The 13578-nt window shown below is 30.1% G+C and overlaps 1 protein-coding gene across 1 annotated transcript in view; it reads right to left on the bottom strand.

The window, feature by feature from the left end:
- LOC124535572 (uncharacterized protein CG43867) overlaps positions 1-13578 on the bottom strand; it is a 363739-nt gene that overhangs the window by 28578 nt on the left and 321583 nt on the right. The gene's annotated exons all lie outside the window — the stretch shown is intronic.

Below are 13578 nucleotides of genomic sequence, written 5' to 3'. Positions count from 1 at the left end.
GACAATAAAATAAGCATGAATCAAACTTAATTTCAGGTCAGGTTGAAAATAATCCATTGTGCGTTTAACTTTAAAATTGTAAAATAGGTTTTATATGTATTCGGCGTACTTTTAGTAAATAATCTGTGGGTAAGTATCTATAAAAGAGAAAAACGTTAACTTAAAAATACATTCAAATTAAAGATTTGAGAAGGCGTGCATATTAGCGATGACGATGATTACGTGTTAAAATTCAATGAATTTCCATGTACTTAATTTGTGTTTATAATTTAGGATGCAAAACATCGTGGCTAATTAAGCAAGTGTCTAATTTCAATTATATTCTGCCATATGTTCATCCAGTAACCAGAAATGAAGCAATTGGCATTAGCTTCAAATCTTCTCAAATGGAGAAAAGGCCTGTAATGATTCCGCTAGTACTTTAGTATATTGTGATTTAAGATAAAAGTTTTGAAATTGAGAACACCGTTTATGTTTACATTGAGCCATACGAGGTAAGAAATATTAATTTTACAAGTTTCAGAAATATTGTTATCGCTAAAAAGTTTATACGATATCTTCAAAAAAAATAATGCTTTTGTAATAAAGAATTGCGAGATGTATGTATCTACGAAACAAAAAAGGATCTAACTGTGAATAAATCTTGTTTAATTATGATTATAATCGTTGATTGCGATAATGATAATATTTATTTAGTCGCTTGAAAGACTTCCTAATTAGGTATCATATATATGCAAAAGTAATTATGTTAGGGAGTTTTTTAGAAATGGAAATTATGTATCCCTGTAATTGTTATGAATAATATACATAAAAGCAAATATCCTTCTACCTAATACTCCGTTATAATATAACTAATACATTTTGATATGTCGAAAGCTTTGAAACCATATCCATTAATTTTAATTTGCGGTCAAGTGTAAACACTGTGGGGACACACAAGTTCGTTCATTACCAAGTCCTCTAATTAAACCGTTGCCAGCAATGAACAGTAGTTTAGTTAGATGCTTCCTTATTTATTTCATAAGTACGGATAAGTTAATTTAGTAATGAAAGTGAGGAAGCGAGCTGTAAAGATGAGATGTTTATGATGTTTACGTTTTTAAACGTAAACACAATATTAAAGAAAGCGTACTCAATATGAAATGTATTTTTATTCTAGTGATGTGTTAATTTTAGTAGCTAGTATAAAACCTTCAGCGCATACGTATCTATATGATGTTCCTTGTTTTTATTCATTCGTTCATTAATGAACGCGTCGTTAAATTTAGTCCGGATGTCGGTACTCGCCATTGAACTCTGTGTAATTTTTTTTCAGCTCGATTCTTAGAGATTTATTTCAATATTCGATTTTTATATTTCGTTGATTAAATATGTTGCAATGAAAATTATCAATGTTTATTCAAGGCGTCAGTTATTACACTTATGAAGATTATACTGTATTTTAAATATTATTCAATTCATGAATCTAACTTTTCATTGTTTAATATAGAAAGCAAATACTTAATGGACTTGTATGAAATTTTCATCCGTTTTTTAATAGAAACGGATAAAGATTATCAGCGCTTTTTTAAATGATTTTTGGTTTATCATTAAAAAAATGTAGAAAACCTTGTCAGAAAGAAAAAAAAAGTTTTTTTTTAAATTCAATATAATTAATATATTGAGTTGTTTATAATTCTGTTGTTCTTCCAAATTTTATTGTGTCGTATTTTCAGTACTGTTTTTATTCATACAGGAATACAGGTTTAAAAATCAACTTTTGGAGACTTATTTTTAATATTATATCATTTAAAAAATAATAACATCCTTAAAGTATACTTTATTAAACAGTAAGTTTTAAAGCTTTTGAACGAAATAGAATCACGAAAGAGCGTCAGAAAATAAGTAAGTGTAATGCAGCCGGTAATGAAAAAGAACATTGTCGATTTGTTTGTAGCATAAGCTAAATGTATAGAAATGTCAATAATTTATTTATGATCAATATAAATAATTGAATAAGAATTGAATAATTTAAACTAGTAATACTTTGCCGAACAGATAGTCAGTCTCACGTCATAGTTTTCTTAGTGTTAACATACTTTATACGTATTAGTCTTTATATATAAATAATGTTAGGGCATCCGGCACCTTTATCGAATACTTTTGGAGGTACCCATAGTCAATTACTACTTTTTATCTAGTAAGACACATTTATAAAAATATGAAAACGATGTTCGAAGTCGCGTATTCCAAAATTTAAACTTCAAAATCTCTTCTTCTTTACAACGTTCATTCATTCATTCTTTGCACAACGTTAAATCACGATCACCACCATCACCAGTCTTCAATTCTATTCAATAACGAATACTCGTTGAATCATCAAATTAGTGTAATTAATTATTTAAAAAAACCTCCCTTTAACACTTTCTTACACGCTTTCTTTACAGTAAGTAAAATCACGATGAATCAGACGTCAATACAATACCATGAAACCCGTACGGAGAATTTGTTGAATCATCAAATTAATAAAGTTAATTAATTAATTAACTAACAATGATACCACCCACGGGTTCATGTTTATTTATTTTTCTTATAACAAATTACATACTTAATAGTTGTTTATTTGTGTTTCGTCAATCAATCCCTGTTTAAGCAACAAGTCCCATTTGGCGTCAGGAATAGATCAAAGTTTAACAGGAATCACAATTAGAATATCTCGGATGTAGCGTTCCGCCTTTTTTAGGTCGTCCCTTTATTTGGAAGCTGTTTGTACGGACGTTACGATCCCATTGTTTCGTTATATAATACGTAACGTGATAAGATCTATTAAATTATTCTATGAGTATACAAATTGAGTACCTAGACCTCAGCAAGTTCCAAGTTGGTTTGGAATTTATTGCCAGTTCAAAAAATTAGCTCTTAAATATTGAAGCAATCTACATATCATCATATTATTATTTTTTTTAGAAAAGGAATAGATTATGACTAAGGAGGTTGGTCATAGTTAACGACAATATGAATTAATAAAGCCTACGCTTATTACAAACTTTTAAGTCGCACGAGCGTGATCTAGTAATATTAAGTAAATTATAAAATAATATTTACTTTGTACTTAGTGATAGACTTTAGAAGCATAACATTATGTAAGTACAGGTGATTAGTGTTTAGTGAACGTCAACGAACATTTAAAAAAATATTTCTATACAAAATATTTTGTAGCACCTAAGAAGCTGCTGTTTAATAACAGGAGTCATTTGAATCACCGTTTTACAAATTCACATTGTTAGGGACCAAAAGTTTCAATTCTAATTTCACGAAAGTGCAAATTTCATTATTGCAAGAACAAACATGAAAATTACGCGATATTTTCATCTGTTTAAGCAGACCATTATTTATTACGTGATCGAAGAGTAAGAAACAAAGGTAGATCAAGTTGTCACATACCTATCTGAAGAAAACAGATGAAAATAAAAATAATTTATTGAAATGTTACGGATTGGTACCAGTGGACATGCAACTAGTTATAAAAAAAGGATTATTTTTGGATGAATGAAGATGTCTTGTGCTGTTAAAAAAGCAATCTTAATATAAAGAAAATTGAGTTCGTATATTTTTAAAACATGGATTAAATAAATCACAATATTCTAGCAAACATAATTTTCCGAATCAGTTTATCCTTTATTTATTTTTCAATCAACCCCGCCGTGGTTTACTGAAGTGTACGTTACGCGTCCGGCCGTAATGAGAAAAGTTTTACCAACGCTGTTACCGCTTAAAAAATGTTGGTAGCTATTTAAAAAAAAATCGATTTTATATCGAATGATCCAGTATATAATTAATCTATATATTTTAATCAAATACATTTATGTATTAAGAATGAGCTTTTTCTAAAGTATCAAGACTTAATCGCTTTACTGTTTCCAAAGTTTCTATAGCAACACTTAGTACGTAATGATGTATTAAGTGCTTTCTAATGCAATATTTTCATAATATAATCTTTTTAAATTGCAACTGCTTATTTACATATTACATTTTCTGATAACATAAATGTATTGTTAGCTGAGTAGTACTAAAAGATTATGTTTTTAAAATGAACAAAATATAAATAGCATTTCTTGTTTAAAAAAATCGTTCTAAAACAAAATAAAATTTTATTCGTTTCTAATTATAAAATATTATGTCTTTTAGTAACTTAAAAGGAAATATTTTAAAAATAAGTTTAGTAAAAAAATCGGACCAATTTTCTACACGCTGCACTTGCACTCAAGACATAAATGAAGATAAGAGGAGAATTTAATTTACTAGCTGCAAACATTATCTCCTTCTAATTCAACTTCACCCGAGTCCGTGTTCACATCTCAAGTTCTAATTAACTTACTAAGTCGGATTTACTGCGCCATATTCCCACAGATAATAAATCAGAGATAGTGAAAACCCATGTAACTTGGGTTTATTTAACAAAATATTAAACACCGTTAAAAAGATTTATGACGTTCTGTACGGGGAGTTTTAAATTTTTCTTTACATTTTAGAATTATACAAAAATTACGAAATATACATCGATCCTTTAATATATAAAGCTCAAGATATACTGTTAATAAAATGACGTATATATTTTTCTTAAACTCTCATTGGCGAATGAAATGACAAAAAGTTCGAATATTAAAATAAATTTAGACAAATATAGACGTATAATAATAAAGAATTAACATTCATATGCTACCTACGTGATAAAAATATTTTTATTAGTTTAATTATGCAAAGACAAATTAAATTAAGGTAAATTAAACAAGGTAACAAAGTATAAGCCTTAAGCATACTTCCTTTTTTATAAAAATGTTATTTAAATTAAAATTAAAATTTTTCGTTTTGCATTATATTTTTCTTTTAAATATTTCTCATTTGGTCTAATTAATATGTTTTCTTTTAACAAATTACATTGTTATCGCCACAATCAATAATAATATAAATGGCTTCCGTATCGAATAACATCCACGGTGTTAAGCGTAACAATTAACACTATTATTGTTACCCACTTAATAATATTACCACTTGTCATTACACAAAAAAGTATTTATGGTCATTTAAAAGAGCGCGAAAAAATCACAGATAATATAATAAGCACTGCTTAAAGTCCGGTTTACACAGTCGATTAAAAACGCGTTTACGAACGTATGGCTCTGTAGAATTTATTTTAAAATTCGAACTCGGAAAGCGACGTATACGCTCGTTGCGGCACGGAAGCGAACTAACCGACTACGAGCCGGCTATATCCTACAGGACGTGCCGCGTTACATTCTATGGATCGATATTTACATAGTGCTTTTAATATTCTGCCGCGGACTTGTTTATTTTTATCTTTATAGCTAAGATTGCTTGAGCGTTGAACGTACATATACGTTATCGATATTGAAGAGTTAACTGGTGAGAATTATGTTGCCAAAACAAAAATAATTTATTTGAAATATTTTTTTTTATTTTTGTCAAAAGAATATAAATGAATTCTTTATTATTTTTTAATAATGTATTTGTATGAAAATGTATAAGATTGACTGACATATTGATCACCGTCAATGCGCTGCCGTCGGAAATCCTTTATTTATAAAAAAACAAAAACAATACAAAAACAGAAGTAACAGCTTGTAAATGTCACTGCTGGGCTAAGAACTCCTCTCCCATTAACAAACCCTCTCCGGTTTGGAACATATTCCACCACGCTGTTCCAATGCAGGTTGGTGGAATGCACATGTAGCAGAATTTCGATGAAATTAGATACATGCAGGTTTCCTCACGATGTTTTCCTTCACCCCCGAGCACGAGATGGGTTATAAACATAAATTAAGCACATATATAGTTGTGCTTGCCTGGGTTTGAACCCGAAATCATCGGTTAAGATGCACACGTTCTAACCACTGGGCCATCTCAGCTCTTAAAAAAACCACAATACTTCTAATTGGTGGTAAAAGGAATGAAAAGTGAAAAGGGGGGCGTTACCTAATGAGCAGGCCCTGCACAAAATTTTACCACCACCAATAAACCTTTTTACCATTAACATTTTTCTAGGTTTTATTTTTCCATTATGTAAGTAACTATAAAAGTTATACATCGTTATTCAAACTTTTTTTATAGTTTTTGTGAATTTATGTCCAGACGTCTCGTATTGCTAGTACGTGTAGTGAATGTAAAAGAAAAGTTTACTTTTTTAAAACTTATATTATAATACAATAGCTCAAGCATAATTATGTCAGCTGACGAAAAGCTTTAGAGATTATTCCATAAATATTCATAACTTGTTTGGGCATGGACATTTCTGACGTTCCTTGTCACGCTTATTTAGTATGTAAATTTACAGCGTTTAGCTTAAATGTAAAAGATTATTTTCTTACTTTTAATTAATTTCAATCTAACCTCATTCCCTATCTTGAAGGCTTAATTAGACTATGAAAATTTACTTTGATTATATATTTTTAAGTTTGATTTGTCTGTTCGTTTGCTGCATATTTTTAATTCAAAATCAAAATAAACTTTATTCAACTGGGCTTTTACAAGCACTTTTGAATCGTCAATCAACAATTAAGTGAAGCTACCACCGGTTCGGAAAGTAGATTCTACCGAGAAGAATCCGCAAGAAACTCAGTAGTTACTCTTTTCAACATTTAAAAAATACAAAGTCATGTTAATACAATTATTTAAATGAATATAATTTAATATTAAAAATAGATTTAAAAAAAAAGTGAGTAAATAAACATGTTCTCAGCACTTAAGAAAACTTTACGAGTACGTGTCAGATAACATTCGGCCACGTGTATACCAATCGTCATTGGAGAAATCTGGTAAATAACTTCCTTCCAAATCTTCTCTAACGAAGAGGAGGTATTGCTTATCTGTTAAACGAAGAACGAAGCTAAAAACTAACTATCTATAAAAAATGGGAATGAAATAAATGTGCTTTAATGGTAAAACGTACTATAAAGCAATTTCAACTGAAACACATAAGCCTATCTGCATATTTAGTTATCACATATGTAGTGTTTAACGAACCATTCAGAATGTAAAGTGTAGTTTGACTTGAAAATTCCGGTTTAATTCCAGCGGCGTTTGTGCTTAGAATGTAAAAAAAGATATGCGCCGGTTGTAAAATATAAATTGGATTCCATTCATTCGGTCATTCTAAAAAAAAAACGTTTGAATATTTGGTACATTTTGAATTGAAATTATTTCCGTTCGCTATTTTATAGGAACATATCTATCATAATATAATCTATATTAATACATTTTATAAATGTGAAAGTAACTCGGTCTGCCTGTCTGTCTGTCCCTCTTTCACGATCAAACGAATAAACCGAATTTGATGAAATTTGGCGTAAAGCAAATTAATATTATAAAACAAAGCATACATACAAATATGAACTAAAACTAGTTACTGTATAAATCTTGACCCCGTAGAATGGTGGCAAGAATGCTAGCAGTATTTCCCCGTTGAATCGCAATTCCGATCCTCTGGGCAAACAACGAACCAGCCCTCCTATCACCAGTGGAGGCAATGAGGCGAAGTGTTATACTTTTGATGAAGCTTGTTGCAACTTATATTTTGTTTTTTTTTTTTTTTTTTTTTTTTTTTCATATCAAAGCATACATAATATCACAAGAGTCGCATTAATAATAAATAACTGTGACATTAATTAACGGTTATTACTCTTATTGATACTTAAGTGTACTCTTAGTCGTTTAAATCAGTAAGTCATCAAGTCATACGTACGAAAGCGAGTTATAAAAATAGGCTATACGTATTTTAGCTAACTATAACCATCTTGGAGAAAGAATACTAAACAGACAAACAGACTAATAAATCTCTGGAAAGAATAACAATGATACCGAAAAAGTATATAAAGTGCAGTTTTATTGCACTATGTCGCGACGTTTCTGGACATAATCTCGTACTTGGTAGTGGCAACACTTAATTGTAAGGACGCGGGTACACTGACAAAAAGGGGCAACTAAAATGATTTTGTTTCTCTGTATTTTGCTGGCCTTGATAATCAGTCGCGAACAAAGGAGCTTAAGGTAAGAACGTCCTAAGCTGCCTTCTACGAAAAAGATGTAGGGGGGCTAGTATGCTTTTTTTCTTTGAGGACGTGTTTAGGGTGCCTCGTGTTTCCTCTGTCTGTATAAGTGCTGGCTTGTACGACTTGACATTTCATTGAGGTGTTAGGATATCATATTGATTCAGAAGTACTCATGGAGAATGGTATTACGTGTGTTCTACGGACAACCTGTGATACTGTCTTCTCTTTTGTTCCGATGAATAATAGTATTTTTAAATAGTCTAGATTATAATACGCGAAGGTTAGATTTGGACTTGATTTGGTAAGTATAAAAGGTACGCAGTTTTTAAGGTAATTGTAGAACATTTTGGCCCTTTCAAATGAAATGAAATCAAAATATATTTTATTCAAGTAGAGTTTTACAAGCACTTTTAAATAGTCATTTAACAACTATATTAAGAGAAGATGGTTGTTCGGAAAGTAATTAAAAATGTAACCGAGAAAAACTAGCAAGAAATTAAGAAGTTACTCTTTTTCAACATTTAAAAATACAGTCATATTGGTTAAATAAAATTATGTTTATATGTATGTTATATACTCTATCTGGAAGTCAACAAGTATTCATTTTACGCTTTTTTATCGTCTGTATAATCTTGTATTGAATAACATGCCTTCTTTACCAAGGTATTTTTGTACAAATGATTGAAATTTGTGAAACGGCAAAGTTAAAAATGTTTGTGGAATTTTATTATAGAAACTAAACTTTCACTTAGACAATATAGTAGCTACCTAAAATAAAATATTGAGTTAAAAAGTACAAAAACAATCTGTCATAAGTAATGGCGACTAAATGTTTACTTACAACTCGTGACGTATCTTGGAAACGGTCCAGGAACAGCGAAATCAGACGAGACAGTTAAGGGAATCGAAGGTTTATGCGAGCTGAATGCACTGACGTTATACCTTTTATTTTACACTCTCTAAAATCGAGATGATGTAAGCGAACTCCAAATTTATATATGTACTAAATGTAACCGGTGTCTGTTCATAAAATGCTTTGTTAAGTCATCAACCAAGTTTATTTTTCTGACTGTTGGTCTTCACCGCGTTAATTTGAGATGGTATCTTATACTTATGTGAAAAATGTGATGTCTGTATCTTTGTAACCTTATCACATTAAATAAAGCTATTTATAACGGATGAATCGCGTATATTAATTATTTTTAAACATCCCGACGTTTCGAGCACTTTGCAGTGTTCGTGGTCACGGGCAGCCGTCTGCCCGTGACCACGAACATTTTATCGATTCATCCGTTATAAATAGTTTTATTTAAATGTGTAATCATCGCGAAAATTTAAGACAACTTATCACATTAAAACCAGCAAATCGATCGTTATGATTTTTGATACTGGAGTACTCTGTATCCTGGTTGACAACTCCGTAGCTAGAGTACATTGATGATACAAAACAAACAAATCGAAAAACCAATTTTAGTGATTCCTTCGTGGTAGAAGAGAATCTATCCGCGAGAAAGAAAAAAATAACATTAGGTTATATAGCATTGATCTCAAATTCGATATTTACATGTAGCTCACATCGCCCCTTATGAAAAATAGTTTTCGATACGTTCATACTGAACCATCTCATTTATATATCGAATGAACTTTAATGAACGCTGCTGTAATATAATTAAAAATGGAACATGTTTAATTCCACAGACTATAGAGGATTATCTCGCGCTATTGACACATTATTCGATTACGACTATTGCGATCGGGTATTACAAGGCACGTTATAAATGTATTAAAGGACAATATCTATTATTTTTAATTCGTAGGTAAGTTTTTGCAGATGCAGAAAACAATTTGACTAGAAACTGTAGTGTCTTCTTAGCAGACTGTACGTGAAGGGCTTTTCAACTGTGCGATTCTGTAATTCATTTCGTTTCTCACTCGTGAAATCTTGACAACTGACGGTGACGCACGTACTGTATAAATTGTAGCTATTGTTTAACGTGTATCGAGTTTCTTCTTATAGAATATTTCTATTGGAAGGAAAAATTCCAAATTCACATGTTGACTACAATAAGTAATTATGGCGTCTTCAGGACTCACGCGTATTTATACCGTATAGTCAGTTGTTAATAATTTACAAGTGTGATCAAAATTCTTATAGGCAATTGCCATTTAGTTAAGGGAATTAAAACCGTTTTACTAATTTTCTGTCCAATAGGAAATATGTTACATTATACTAAGTGTATGTATTTGTAATAAATCCTTAAGATTTGATTCATAGACAACTAATACTTTTAAAATAGTTTAATTAATCCTAAATTATTAGCTTATATATAAAATATTTCCTGGGATATCTAAATAACCTTAGGAATAAGACGCATTTCACTTAGTAAATACCTACAAGATAAACTTTAAAATTATAAGTTTTTATATGTGATTTTGTACCTCTAGTACAAGTTCACGTCAAAAATACAGGAATCGAACCCGCGACCTTGTTAGGTCGGACGAATCGGATATGAAATTATTGCATACTATATAAACGTGCGCGAACCAAACCATAGCTTGAATTTTTTCGATGCAGCGACATCTAGTACGTGTCGGAGGAACTAAAAATCTTATTTAAACCAAGCTTTTGTAGTGATGTGTATAATTTACTAAAAATCTTTTGAGTATCAATCTATATCAATTATGTTTGCAACATTTTATAAAGAAAAATATAAAATAATTGAAATATATGTTTTTTATTCATAGTTACTACTCCGGCTTTGCTATATATTCTAAAGTTTTGTTAATTTACGACATCACATTACAAACATCTAAAATTAACAGTGTTTCTTTACTATATTGTATTATTAAACCTTCCTCTCGAATCACTCTATCTATTAAAAAAAGCCGCATCAAAATTCGTTGCGTTGTTTTAAAGATTTAAGCATACAAAGGGACGTAGAGACAGAAAAAGTGACTTGGTTTTATACTATGTAGTTAAGATTTTAACGATATGCAAATTATTTTTAATGCTATCAATGTTAATTATAAATATATTAAGTAAATTTAATACATTATAAATAAAGAAAAAAATATGTAAAGAAACTATTTGGTTGTTTTTTTTTTTAATATTTATACCTTAAAAGCTAATTTATGTTTTATTAGCGATGTTCACCTTTTAATTATATAATATAAATTTGATGTTGGTATATTTCTTTCAGATTAATTAACTTCCACACTATTTTGTCGATACCATATACACAGTCATGTATTTATGTTTTATCTTTTTATGCTATACATTTTGCGGTTTCTTCTCACTAGATGGCGCTACGAAAAATCGACTATATATCCTTAACTATAATTAGACACGACCAACCGTCGAATTTTGATTTCAATTTACAATCTTCGGTTAAATTTAGATGTTCCAGTCACTAAGCCATCACGGCTATAAAAGTAACATTAATTAAATTATTAATGCTTTTTAAACATTGCCAATCATCAATCAAATACAAAAAAATATATCAAATAGATTCAACAAATGTATTTTTGGTAGATATGTTGCCAGTTTGGCAAGAAAAGGGAATTGATATATGAATTTAGGCAAGGTCAATGTTGCCAGTAACTGGATTCATTCCAAATATAAAATATATATGCATTGTGACCTTTTTAGGAGGTTTCTATCGTCTAATTACATATTTAGGGCAGAATATCGATCTGTCTTTACGTAAAGGGCTAATACCCTATGTATGCCTCACTGACTTACTAAGGGGTCGCAATATTATATCGTTTAGCTAATTTGGACTTTATATTATAAGGATAAGATTTAATTTCGTTAAAATGTTATAGTTTATTCATCTGTAAGGGTAAGCGATCAAATATTTATCCATTAGGATGATGAAATAGTTGCTTCTGTCACATGTTGCTTAGGTTTAATAGATATAGGTCGGTATTGTTTATATATAATCTTATGACAAATAATAATAGCAGTTACCTGTGTTGTCCTAGCGAAAAATCAATCCTATAAATCAAACTTTTTTGTAATTAATTACGAAATATACGATAAGCTAATTTATCATTATTTCTACTTTGATTACAATAATATACAAATTCCTTCTCCTCTCCTTAATAGCAGTTAAAAATTAATAGTTACCTTAATCTATTAAATGATTTTTAATATTCTTTATGGCTCATATTTTGAAATTATGTATTCGAAGAATTTATTCGTTTGTCCAGCAGTCTTTCGAAGTTTTTTGCTTGAATTCGTTGAGCTATCTAATGTTTATGTTCCCGCGTGAACATTATATATTTTATATAATACTCTAAAATTTTATAATAGACTTGATATTTTTGAGCGTTTCTATTTGACAAAAACATTCCAGAGTGCTATTCTGTAAGCAAGAACTCGCAACTCAGCGTACAACACGATAGCGAAATGTCAAAATGCAAAGATTTAATAATTAATTGTAAAATTTTAAGAGTACATGTATCAAAATGGCGTTTCAACAAAAGTCGGTTGGCAAAAATTCATGAGTGAAATCGAAGTTAATATTAAAATGATCACATTGATTTTACGAACTCACTTGCTATATCCCAAAATTAATGTTGACCTTTTGGTGATCCGCCATTTTATTTCTTGAATTGTTATCAATGTCAAAGTCACTTTCTGACATTTCAAGATCTTGTCCGGTATTGTTCTTGAGTGTTTGAGATAAATACATAGATTATATAAAATTGAAAGAAAACTGGTGTTCGGAAGTTGGATAAATGCCAGTTCGCTCCACTAAGCAGGATGTCTGCATTATGTTCAAGTAATGCTCTGTGAACTTTGAAAAAGTCCATCTTTGAGGATGTTTTACTTTGAGTCATTTAATTCAAATTTGCTTAAGTTTTAATCATATTATGTATTTTTTTCGCCAAGTCGTATCAGTTCGGAAAAACCGCCGACAAATGTTGGTTATACAGAGAAGTTGTACGAGGCAGAAATATTTAAGTAATGTGTGGTTTTCATATATTTTAAAATCAATATTTATAAGCTCAAAAGATTGCTCGCGTTTACTTTAGAATTTATTAGTCCAATTCGAAAACAAATTATTACATAGAGAATAAGATATATTAGGTTGGGGAAAAAGTCTTTTCGCATATAGTATGTATGAACTTGTAATAAAATCTCTTTGGCTATACCATTTGTATCTGGCTGGTTTTGGTATCATTAAAAAGTTTTAATTTTGAAGAAGGCACTTCCAAATTCAAATTAGGAATTTGTGTGATTTTCATTTGTTTTTGTTGTTGTTAAAATGAGTGAATCTAAAAAATTTTACTATAAAAAAGGTAAAAATGCAACTCAAGCCGCGAAAAAAATTTGTGATGTTTATGGACCTAATGCAGTATCTGTGAGAGTAGCGCAAGTTTGGTTTAAGCGTTTTCAAGACGGAAATTTTGATATCAAAGATGCATCTCGCTCTGGTCGCCCTGTTACGGACAAAATTGATGCCATTTTTGAAAAAGTGGAGCAAGATCGGCATTTTAGTAGTTACGATGTAGCTGAAGAACTGGC

This window comes from Vanessa cardui, chromosome 15 (genome assembly GCF_905220365.1).
Source record: "Vanessa cardui chromosome 15, ilVanCard2.1, whole genome shotgun sequence".
Lineage (NCBI taxonomy): Eukaryota > Metazoa > Arthropoda > Insecta > Lepidoptera > Nymphalidae > Vanessa > Vanessa cardui.
This window is presented reverse-complemented; position numbering and strand designations above follow the sequence as displayed.